Genomic DNA, 13,155 nt, shown 5'->3' with positions numbered 1-13,155 from the left:
AAGGTCCAAAAAAGAGGATTACAAAAATAACTTGGAAAACGACGACATAAAGAAGTCGACCTCCTACAAAAAAAAGTTATAAAGAAGTCTCTGAAAAAGACCTAACAAAGGTCCAAGACAGAGGACTGCAAAAGTAACTAGAAAGAGGACCAACGCAAAGAAATCGGCTATGGATCGATAGAGATACAAGCAAGAAGCAAGAAAACCAAGAAACAAGTTGGAACCACCCCTTCACGACCACAAAGGATCCAGCTCAATTCAAAGAGGCCAAAGGCTCCGACATTTTCAAAAAATGCTAAGACAAACAAGCATGATACGAAATACAATATTATAAAGCTTTAGGGTCAGGATCAAAAGCATAAAAGCTACTTGTTTTTTCAAGATAGAAGTTGCTAAACAAGCAACCAAAAGGAATATCAACAGTCAGCAAAATATTCAAACTACAAATAAAGATTTTCAAAGCCCACAAGCCGGGCCAACTACACAAATATCCAAAGAGAAATCAGCAAAGATCAGGAGCCTTCCCGGCGGCATCAGTACGGGGAGAAGGAGGCCGAGTCTGAATGGGGACAGCATCCACGGTTTCATCATCCCGGTTCAGAATCTGGCAATCCGGGTCAGACACAACTGGAGGAACTGAAGAAGCTGACACTTTGGCAGAAGACACAGGGGGAGGTTCAACATCATCATCATCCTGGTCATCAGGGACAATCTTACCATCCCTCACAACATTATCCAAGCTGAAAAGAGTAAGGTCGGCCTCGGGAGCAATAATCCGAACCTGCTCCCTCAAGCTCTCATAGGCAGCAGTTACGCTGCCAACAAGATGACCTTGGAGCTCGAAGTAATCAGCTCGCGCATTCTCCAACTCCTCCATCAGGCGCACCACCTCCCGATAAGATGTCACATAACTGTCCTTATGCCTCAATGCCGTGTCCTCGGCCAACCACACAGAAGCTGCCAGAGCAAGGGAACTCGCCTTTTCGTTCTCCAGATCCTTCTCCAACTTGGCTACCTTTACCTCAAGCTCTTCCTTCAGGCCCTTCATTCGGTCGAACTCCTGTTTAGCCTCCTCCATAAACTCCTTGGTAGCATGGAGAGGAAGATTCTGAGCAGTTCGGTACAGAGCAGCCCCCATATATCCCATTTTAACACTATTTCGGGTCATAAAATCCAGATGGCGAAGGATTGACACATCATCCATGGGGAGGGTACCGTAGGGACCGATTTGCTGATCTACGAATTCGATTGCATTAAAATCTGGGGCATCAAGGTTAAAGGCCTCAATTGTTTTCTGTTTCTTGTTGGGAGGAGCACCAGAAGCAATGGCAGAAGTCAGTGGAGGATCAGTCAGGCGAACTCGAGGAGTGGGGATCACCTTCCTTGGCCCAGGAGAACTTGGCACGGGCGGCTTCACAGGAACTTGAGAAGATCCCTCTCCGGCCGCCTTGGCCGAGATGTTTTGAGCAGCAGCAGCCTTCTTCGCATTCTTGTAGGCCTTCATGGAATCATTGTTTTTCGACATCTCTGAAAATACAGAATCAACCATAAATGATGAGTTACAACATAGGAGAAGAAAAGCTCAGAAACAAGTATAAAAACAAGTCAGACAGTACCCAAAGCAGTTCGAACCAAAGATGGATCACTCAAGAATCTTTCTGTATCCAGATGGGGTGGTTCCCCCCACAAATCTTCAAGAACAACTACAAAAGCCCGCTCAACCTCATTAAGCATCTCCCATGTATAATGTGGCACTCTCATATTCTTTTGCCACTCTAGAGGAAAAGCAAGCTCGTCATTCTCATCAAGAAAAAAGGGGCGGACCCCCTCAACAGCACGGACTCGGAAGAAATAATTCTTAAAATCTTTAAAGGACTCATCATACATGGAAAAACTTTATGCCCCTGGGCCGATCTGAAAGAAACCCAGGAAGCTTTCTTTTTGGAAGAACCTCCGGGCTTGGCCGAGACAAAAAGATAGAGGAAAAGAGTTTCAGAAGGTGTTACGCCTAACTCTTGGCAAAGCAGTTGAAATATTTTGATAAAATCCCAGGAATTTGGATGAAGCTGGGATGGAGCAATATTACATGACCACAACAAGTCGGTCTCGAAGCAGTAAAAGGAAAAGTAACGTCCAACTGGCTGAAGAAATATTCATAGGCATAGAAGAATGGACGTTCCCCCTCGACAAAAGTAGGAAAATAAGCCCTCTCATCAGAGTCAGGAGCTACAAGCTCATAATCCCTCTCCCGAGCATTGCTACCACAAATCCTATGATGTTTCCTCAGCTCTACACAAAATTTAGCATCCACGACAGAGACACACATTAAGACAAGGGAGTCCAGCCAATCGGACATCCCCTCGGGAACTTTGGAAGACACCTCTACAATGTTATTGCGAGAAGACATGACGCCGACTAATCCTACAAATAAGAAAAGAAGATTGGATTACTAAAAAACATCTCGAACAAGGGGCAAAACAACTCGACTAAAATGACATAGGCGAACAAGCAGAAAAGGAAAACCCCAAGACTCAAACCAAAGTCCTGGGGCATCCTTTGGAGGCAGAAACAAAGCAAGGTTTCAAGAAATTCCTACAGCCTACGTCCCAGCATTCATCAAACAAGAAAAGAAAGGTTTCAAATGAAACAAAGGAAGTAAAAACACAAAAGTCATCCAAGCCACTATCTTTCTACAGTATATCAGCAAAAAGCATCACCAACATCAGACAGGCCAAGCGGAAATCGTCAAAGACACAAACCTTTTTTCAGAATCAAACAAAATCATCATTCCAGAACACGCAACAATTAGGCACGGTAAAAAAGTAGAAAAGATCCAAACTTTCTCAAAATCAGACATAAAAAGTGACAGAGGAAGAAAAATCGAACCTGGAAAATAGAAGAAAAACCTCAAAAGAAAGCCGAAGAGCAGAAATGACAGAGCTACCCCGCGAAATAGAAAAATTTGAAGAACGGAAAGAGAAATCCAGAATCACCTTTCTTCCACGAAAGCAGTGGCAGAGCAGGCGTCGCAGGAAAGAACTATGAACTCTAGGCAAGAAACAGAAAGCAATAGAGTAAAGGGAGAAGTTACGAAGAAGAATGAAGAAGAGAAACTGTTTCTGATGGCAAAATTCAAACCAAAGGAAATGGGGCATTTGAAGTCGATTAATGAGGGCATTAAACCCTCGCACGTTCCCAAAGCGCTGATATAAAAGTGCGTGCTTTTAAAGGAAAATGTTCCACATTCAAAAAGGGCTCTACAAAGAAAGGAATCGACAAAATGCTTGAGTTCGGCTTCACTAGAAGGACCGAAGTCAAAGACTCGACCTCAACAAAAAGACTGAGCTCAAGCAGGGGCACTGTTCATACCCTAGGTCGAGCTATCCGACCTGGGATGATTGGAGACAAAGCGACCGACCTCTTCAGGTCAGACTATCCGACCTCTTTACAAAAGAGATCGGCCAAATCGACAGGAAGGCCCAAGAAGGCCCAAACAAAGGAACACAGCCCAATCCAAAGGCAGCCCAAGCCTACAGAAAGAAGCGTGGTTCCGTTGAAGATAAGCTGGCCTCACCCAAAGATAAGATAAGATAGGATAAGATAACTAACTTATCTTATCTAGAAAGGTCACTCTACAACCATTATAAATACACTGGAGCACCCAGGTATAACTCATACTCTGATTCTACAATAAACCTGCTTAATACCCATGCTAACTTAAGCATCGGAGTCTCTTGCAGGTACCCCCACCCTCCAGTGACCAGTCCAACAAGTCAGACACAACAGCTCCGGCCGCCACCAGCCAGTCGGACATATCATCTCCGACCAGTACAGAGGATCTCATCCAAGATCGGCCTACAGTTTCAGGTAACCCTCGGAACAGTTAGTCCCTTAAATAGAAGGATGTAAAGAAGGGGGAAAAGAATTTTTGAAAATAAATTTTGAAAGATTTTGAAATAATTAAAAGAAATTTTGAAAAAAATTGATTGATGATTTTCGAAAATTAAAATTGAGAAAGTAGTTAAGTGATTTTGAAAAAGATTTTGAAATCAGAAAAAAAGATATGATTGAAAATTATTTTGAAAAAGATATGTTTGAGAAGATATGATTGAAAATCAATTTAAAAGAAATTTTTTAAAATTAAAGTTGATTACTTGACTAACAAGAAATTAAAAGACATGATTCTAGAATTTAAAATTTGATCATTTCTTAATAGGCAAGTAACAACTTGAAAATTTTGAATTAAATCATTAATTGTAGCAAGGATTTTCGAAAATACTAAAAAATGGAAAGGATTTGATTTTGAAAAGATATGATTGAAAAGATATGATCTGAAAAGGATTTGATTTTGAAAAATTATGAAAATTTGAAAAAGATTTGAATTGAAAACAAAATCTTCCCTCTTGTGCCATCCTGGCGTTAAACGCCCAGAATGGTATCCATTCTGGTGTTTAACACCCAAAATACTACCCTTTTGGGCATTTAACGCCCAGCCAGGTACCCTGGCTGGCGTTTAAATGCTAGTTTTCCTTCCTTACTGGGCGTTTTGAACGCCCAGCTTTTTCTGTGTAATTCCTCTGCTGCATGTTCTGAATCTTTAATTATCTGTATTATTGACTTGAAAAGACATAATTTGAAAAAAAAATTTTGAATTTTTCAATGATGACAAACAATAAAAATGCAACTAATCATGGAAAACTAAGATCAAATAAACAATGCATGCAAGACACCAAACTTAGAAATTTTTATATTAGAGACATTGACAAATTGAGAATGCATATAAAAAACAACAAAACACACAGAACAAGAGAATTCAAAGATCAGAGCAAGGAAATCATCAAGAACAACTTGAAGATTAATGAAGAACATAATGCATATATTCGAAAATTGCAAGAAATTAAATAAAACATGCAGGACCCCAAACTTAAAAATTGATACTAGACTCAAACAAGAAACATAAATTATTTTTGGTTTTTATGATTTTATAAATTTTTTTGTAATTTTTCAAAAATTATTTGGAAAAGAAAATAAAGATTTCAAAATTCTTAATAAGAATTCCAGGAATCATGCAATGTTAGTCTAAAGCTTCAGTCTAAAAAGATTAGACATGGCTAGCTAAGCTTTAGCAGGACATTACATACAACAGCCAAATTGATGAGAATCAATCAGCTTTTGTGATGATAAAAACATCATCTAAAACTCTAGAATTCATTCTTAAAAATTCTGAAGAATAAAAATAAAATAAAGTTACATAATCTAAGCAACAAGATGAACCGTCAGTTGTCCAAACTCGAACAATCCCCGGCAACGGCGCCAAAAACTTGGTGCACGAAATTATGATCATCAATGGCGCCAACAACTTGGTACGCACAATTGTAATCTCAACTCTTTTTCACAATTCCGCACAACTAACCAGCAAGGGCACTGGGTCGTCCAAGTAATAAACCTTACGTGAGTAAGGGTCGATCCCACAGAGATTGTCGGTTTGAAGCAAGCTATGGTCATCTTGTAAATTGCAGTCAGGCGGATTCAAATGGTTATGGAGAATTGATAATTAAAAGATGAATAAATTATAAAATAAGATAGAGATACTTATTTAATTCATTGGTGAGAATTTTAGATAAGCGTATGAAGATGCTTTGTTCCTCCTGAACTTCTGCTTTCCTATTGTCTTCATCCAATCATTCATATTCCTTTCCATGGCAAGCTGTATGTTGGGTTTCACCGTTGTCAATGGCTACCCCCGTCCTCTCAGTGAAAATGGTCCAAATGCGCTGTCACCGCACGGCTAATCATCTGTCGGTACTCGAACATGTTGGAGTAGGATCCATTGATCCTTTTGCATCTGTCACTACGCCCAACACTCGGGAGTTTGAAGCTCGTCACAGTCATCCCTTTCCAGATCCTACTCGGAATACCACAGACAAGGTTTAGACTTTCCGGATCTCAGGAATGGCCGCCAATAATTCTAGCCTATACCACGAAGGTTTTAATCTTAGATTAGAAACCCAAGAGATACACATTCAAGCTTGTTTGCATGTAGAACGGAAGTGGTTGTCAGGCACGCGTTCATAGGTGAGAATGGTGATGAGTGTCAGATAATCATCACATTCATCATGTTCTTGAGTACGAATGAATATCTTAGAGAAGAAATAGGCTTGAGTTGAATAGAAAAACAATTACTTCGCATTAATTCATGAGGAACAGTAGAGCTCCACACCTTAATCTATGGTGTGTAGAAACTCCACCGTTGAAAATACATAAATAAAAGAAGGTCTAGGCATGGCCGAATGGCCAGCCTCCCAGAGAGGGTTCAATCATCAAAGCATAATTAAAAGATTGATTGCAAGTTGAAAATACAATAGCAAAATGTCCTATTTTATAGAGAACTAGTAGCCTAGGGTTTACAGAAATGAGTAAATGATGCAGAAATCCACTTTCGAGGCCCACTTGGTGTGTGCTTGGGCTGAGCATTGAAGCTTCCATGTGCATAGGCTTCTCTTGGAGTTAAACGCCATCTTTTGTGCCAGTTTGGACGTTTAACTCCAGCTTTTATGCCAGTTCTGGTGTTTTGACGCCAGAAATTTTATGCTGACTTGGAACGCCAGTTTGGGCCATCAAATCTCGGGCAAAGTATTGACTATTATATATTGATGGAAAGCCCAAGATGTCTATTTTCTAACCCAATTGAGAGCGCACCAATTGGGCTTCTGCAGCTCCAAAAAATCTACTTCGAGTGCAGGGAGGTCAGAATCCAACAGCATCTGCAGTCCTTTTTCAGCCTCTGAATTTGATTTTTGCTCGGGTCCCTCAATTTCAGCCAGAAAATACCTGAAATCACAGACAAACACACAAACTCATAGTAAAGTCCAGAAATGTGATTTTTATTTAAAAACTAATAAAAATATAATAAAAACTAACTAAAATATACTAAAAACTACCTAAAAACAATGCCAAAAAGCATATAAATTATCCGCTCATCAATGACTATTAACACCGGCGTTTGATCTGAAGCAGAAGAGATCAATGACCACTGACTTTGGCATTAATCACCTACAGCTTGTCATGCAATGAATCATCAGAAGTTGAAGTAGATAGTGAAAAAAGTTGATCCAGAAAGAAGAACCATCTCTGAAGCCTCAACCGTTCTCATATCACTGATTTCACACCTATCCAGTAACACTTTATTTATTCTGCTTTTATGCGCTTTTCACAACAACCCTCTTTTCTAATCCCCTGACTAAGATCTACAAGGTAGCCATTGCTTGCTCAATCCGACAATCTCCGTGGGATTCGACCCTCACTCACCTGAGGTATTACTTGGACAACTCGGTGCACTTGCCGGTTTATCTGTGTGAATATTGCGGAGTCAATTTCTCTTACCATTCTTTAAAACTTTTTAGGTTGTACATTAAAATTTTTGTGCTATACACCAAAATTATGTGTTAGAAACCAAAATTTATGTGCTTTGCATATTTTATTAGTTGGGTATCAATATTTGGACATGTAGTCTGATAAGCGGATATTTTATACGCTTTTTGACATCATTTTCATATAGTTTTTGTTTAGTTTTTATTGAGTTTTTATTGGTTTTAGTGTTAAATTCACACTTTTGGATTCTACTATGATTTTTTTGTGTTTTTGGGCAATTTCAGGTATTTTCTGGCTGAAATTGAGGAGGTGGAGCAGAAGTCTGATTCAGAGATAGAGAAAGCACTGCACATGCTGTCCAGATCTGACATGCCTGCACTCGGAATAGCTTTTCTGGAGCTACAAAAGTCTAGAACTTTCTACCAATATATAATAGTCCATACTTTTCTTCGGATTAGAAGGCCCAAAACTGGCATCCAACGCCAGCTTCCTGCCCCCTTCCAAGAGTCCAGCGCCCAAAGAGCAGAGCCCAACATCCAAAGGCCCAAAGAGGACTCCCTAACTAGTGTTCCACGCCCCAAAGACCTCATGGCACATGGATCTCATAAAATCTCAGCCCAAACACTCACCAAGTGGGCCCCATAAGTGGATTTTAACACTAAATAGATTGTTTTAGCCTTACTAGTTATTTGTTTAGTATTTAAGGGATTAAATTTATGTAATTCGTGGTTTTTGGAGACTTTAGAACCTTTTACACCTCCCGCTGATGGAGGTCTGCCATATTTTCGTTTTTCCATTGTTTTTACTTCAGTATGAGTTTCTAAACCTCCAAGGTTGGGGGAGGAGCCCTGCTGAGTCCTATAAATTAATAAAAGTATTACTATTTCTTCTTCGATCCGTGTTTGATTAATTCTAAGATGTATATTCGTACTTCATCGTGGTGAATAGGATGATCTAACCAATTAGCTCTGTTCATCACATTAAGATGAACGTGCCTGACAAACACCCACGTCTACTTGGGTCAGAATGCATCTTTCACCAGACAAGGACGACCAATAGCTTGAATATACATCTCTCAGATGGCTAATCCACAACTTCGTTGGGGACTTCTTGAGACATCAGTTCAGCCGATTTCCGGGAAGATTATGGTCTCTGTGGTAGAGGCTAGAACCCAAAGAGGCAGCATTCTCTGATCCGGAGGATCCGACCTTGTCTGTGGCATTTTGAGTAGGATCATTAAGGAGAATAGCCTGCAGGAACTTCACCCTCAAGTAGAGATGGATCCACACTAAAGCTGGGGTTCAGATCCGGAGGAGTGTTGGCAGCTGCTCAAACCAGTGTCAATCACATACAGCCTGCCATTGAAGAAATCACTCACAAGCAAAGAAGACAGTATTACCAGAGTTAATTCAGAAAGACAAAGCAACTCCAATCCTCAACTATATTCCTATTACTGATTGCCCTTGTCTCAATCCAACTGATTTTATTTACAAGTTAAATTATGAATAGTTTCCTTTAATCCATCAACCTTCTGATCTGCCTGACTAAGTCCTGCAAGATAACCATAGCTTGCTTCAAACCACAATCCTCAAGGGATCGACCCTGACTCACTCCGGTATTACTTGGACGACCCAGTGCACTTGCTGGTACTGCTGCTGTACGAAATAGTGTGGGTTTTGCGTACACGCGCACCAAGTTTTTGGCGCCGTTGTTAGGGATTGTTGAGTTTGGACAAACTGCCAGATTGTCTTGCTCCCAAGATCAGGTAATTTTTATTTTTGTTAATTCCATGATTTTGATTTTCTTCTTGTTCATAATTTTCTAAAAAATCTAAAAACCTTTTCAAAAATATTTTTCTTTTCTTTGTTTGATCTTTGATTTTATTTGAGTCTCTTTGTTTGTGTTCTTATTGAGTCTTTGATTTTTATTTTCTTCCTCACTAATTTTCAAAAATTTCCAAAAAACTTTTTCAAAAATATTTTTATTAATCTTTGTTCTTTGTTTGAATCTTTTGTTTTTGTTCTTGTTGTGTTTTTCGATTTTTATGAGTCTTTCTTTCTAAAAAATTTTCAAAAATATTTTCTTTGTTTAAATCTTGTGTCAAGTTTTTAAGTTTGGTATTTTCTTGTTTACTCTCTTGTGTTTTTCAAAAATTTTGTTTTAGTTTTATAAAAATTTTAAGTTTGGTGTTCTTGTTATGTTCTTGTGTTCTTTGAGTCTTTAAATGTTGTTCTTTATGTTCTTGTGAGTCTTCAAAGTGTTCTTGAGTCTTGTGTGTATTTTGATCTTAAAATTTTTAAGTTTGGTGTCCCTTGGGGTTTCCCTCCAAAAATTTTCGAAAAACAAGGGTGCTAGAGCTAAAAATTTTAAGTCTTGTATCGTTTGTGTGTTTTTCTCTTTCATAAAAAAAATTCAAAAATAAAAAAAAATATCTTTTCTAACTTAATTTTAACCAAATTTCGAAATTTTTAAAATAAAATTCAGATTATGATTTCAAATTTTTATCTTATTATATCTTACTTGTCAAGTTTTCAAAAATCAAATTTTTTCCAAAAAAAAAATCATATCTTTTTCAAAATATCTTATCTTTTTCAAAATCATATCTTATTGATACGGAAGGCCCAAATGCACGGGTTAGGAACTTGATTATCCAAAATAGAATTGGCGTTGTAAGTGTAGTCCTAACCCAATAAGTTGGCCATCAATCGAATTGGAAACTCACAAGATGTGTCACAATTCAAAACTAATTCAAAATCGAGAGTATTTGACTCCCGAGTCGTCTCCCAAGGAGTACTTTAGAACAATGAGTGTGCAAATCCGGTTGTAGTGATCAAGGGGTTGTCAATGAAGAAATGAACATATAAAGCAATAATAGAAGATGCAAAATTATAATGATTGAACTAAGGAAGAAATTAAAGAACCGACTATGTGGTATAAACAAGTATAAAAGAGATTAACATAGAAGTGTATGAAAGATTGAAAGCATAAAAAGAGTCTTGGCTTGGAGTGAGGTAAGGGTCCTTTCCTTGCTGGAACCACAACTATGACAATTAGGATGGATTAATCTCACTTGATCAACCCTCACATCGCAAAGTAAGTTAAATGAGCATAAGTGTTCTCAACCCACAAATCCTAAATTGCTTGCTAATTGCCTTAGCAACAAATTAGTGTTAGTGGGAACAAGAAAAATTAACAATCCAAGAATTGAAACTAAATGTTGGACATTCCAACTCTAGAAACCCAATTTCTCACTTTACCCAAGCCAAGAACAAAAAAATTAGCCTAGAACCATGTTTGACATTTTGTCAAACACTTGGTGGGCAAAAACCTTAAACATGGAGAAAATGAGAAAAGGCTTGAAACTAAAAGCGACAATTGATCTCAATCAACAAGAATAACACAAGAAAGAATGAAACAAACATCAAACATCAAATTCATCAACAAGAAATTGAAATTACAAGAGAGAAGCAAAATTGAACTATAACTTGAATTAGAAGAAAGAGTAATGACAATGTAACTATAAAGAGTAATAACAAGAGAATACTTACAATGAAAGCTAGCAAAATCCAAGATCAAAAATGAAAATGGCACTTGAATGTAAAACCCTAATATAAATCCTAATAGAGATGATGAAAAACTTAGTGAAAAGCTAAACTAAAAGCTTCCTACTACTACTACTCTTAAACTATACTAATGATATACTATGCTATGTCCCTCATTTCCCCTCCAATATAAGCTAGAAGACTTCAGAAATGGGCCTCCAAAGCCCCCAAATCGCGATTCACATGCTCTTTTGATGAAGCCATGTGCGGACACCTGTGCAGATGCACAGATGCGTGCGTCCGCACACCTTGCAAAAAATCCCGTCTTGTGCGTATGCACAAGTAGCCGTGCGCACGCACACTAGGCGATGCTTGAATGGACGCGCGATGCACTCGAAGTAATCCACGCGCTCTGATTGGGCAGCTGTGCGTACGCACAAGCAGCCGTGCGCACACACACGTCTCTGAACTCATCTCCTTTGATTCTTCATGTTTCCTCCACATTGCATGCTCTTCTTCCATTTTCTCCAACCCATTCCTACCTTATACACCTGAAATCACTCACAAACAACATCAAGGCATTGAATGGAAGGCAAATGGAATAAAATAGATTAAATTAGGCACAAAAGAGCATATTTTCATAATCAAGCGTAATTTGGGAGGGAAGTTCAAAAGCATGCTATTCAAGGGAATAAGTGCAAGTTTTATATGATGAAAATCCATTCAATTCTAACCAAAAATTATCATCAAATATGGATTCATCAATTCCCCCACACTTAAACACTAGCATGTCCTCATGCTAAACACACACAAATGAGATATATGAAAGGAAAAATGACTTATGCTATATACTACTTAAATGCATGAAACTATCCTAAGTCAAATCACCAATATGTACTATGTTGAGAGTTGGTAGAAACAAACCATGAAATTCCAATCCATCACAAGAAAACTTTAGGGCCAATGCAAATAGTTCACGCACTAAGATCAATGTCCAAAGAATTGAATTGAAGTTATCAAAACTATCCAATTAATCAACTTGCAAGAAGATGCAATATGAGGCGTAAGAACATAGAATTGAGCGATCGAACCCCTCACCGAATGTGTATCCACTCAATTCGCTCAATATTTAGGGTTTAACCACTCAATTCTCCTTTTTTTCATGCTTTTCAAAGATTTGCAAGTCATCTAACAATCAACTAGTATTTAATGCATGAATAACAAGTATCATGAGGTCTTTAGAGAGATGTAATGGGGCTAGGTTTTAGGTAGGATGAATTATGGTTAAGTGGACTTAAATAATTAGTTCCTTGATTAACTTGAGTGTCCACATAATCCTACATCACCTATGTACACATAACGATACAACCTTTCTACCCATTTTCTTTTTTCTATCTCACTTCACTCATGCATTTCCTTTTTAAACATGGCATATGCATCATTTATTTACTCTTTTATTTCATATTTTGTTATGCATAAGTTTTTTTTATATTTAAACTATGAATACATATGTTTTAATTAATGAAATTCATGAACAATACCTAATTGCTTAAAAATTTTTCACAAAGAGTTCATGCCTCTATCACCAATGCTTCCCAAAATTCTCCCACACTTAGAATTTACACACTAATCCACCCAAGCTAATCAAAGAGTAATTCAGGGACATCAATGGTTTTCCGCTTAAGGGGAGTAATGTGCTATCATCAGAACAAAAGGGGATTCATAGGCTCAAAGGGGTTCACAAAAGGTGAATGCAAGGGTTGGCCATATAGGTTAGTGAGTTTATCATCAAAGATGGCCTCAATCATGCTAAATGCATCCAAACACAAATACAGGACATAAAGAATCATGCAAATCAATGATCACAATAAAAAAGGAGTATAATCACACATAGAAACAACATTATGGCTGAAAAGTGCAACCATCTATTAAAGCTCAAATCTCACAAGGTATGTTGTTCTAGCTCGTTTCCATGTTCTACGAACAAAATACTCCAAGCAAGTTGGTAAACATAATTTTTCTTCAATTCAATCAATGGTATGCCCCTAGAAAAAGTTTCATGGAAATTCCTTGGTGTTTCACCACTTATTCATTCTATCATGTAACATGCAAATATTAACTACTAAGTATTCATAAACGATAAAGAAATATTTATAACAGACCAAACAAGATGCAATAGAAATAAAGCTACTCAAAATAAAGAAAAAGTACTACAATCAACATTGCAAAGTGTCTTTAAGGG

Source organism: Arachis ipaensis, chromosome B02 (genome assembly GCF_000816755.2).
Source record: "Arachis ipaensis cultivar K30076 chromosome B02, Araip1.1, whole genome shotgun sequence".
Lineage (NCBI taxonomy): Eukaryota > Viridiplantae > Streptophyta > Magnoliopsida > Fabales > Fabaceae > Arachis > Arachis ipaensis.
This window is presented reverse-complemented; position numbering follows the sequence as displayed.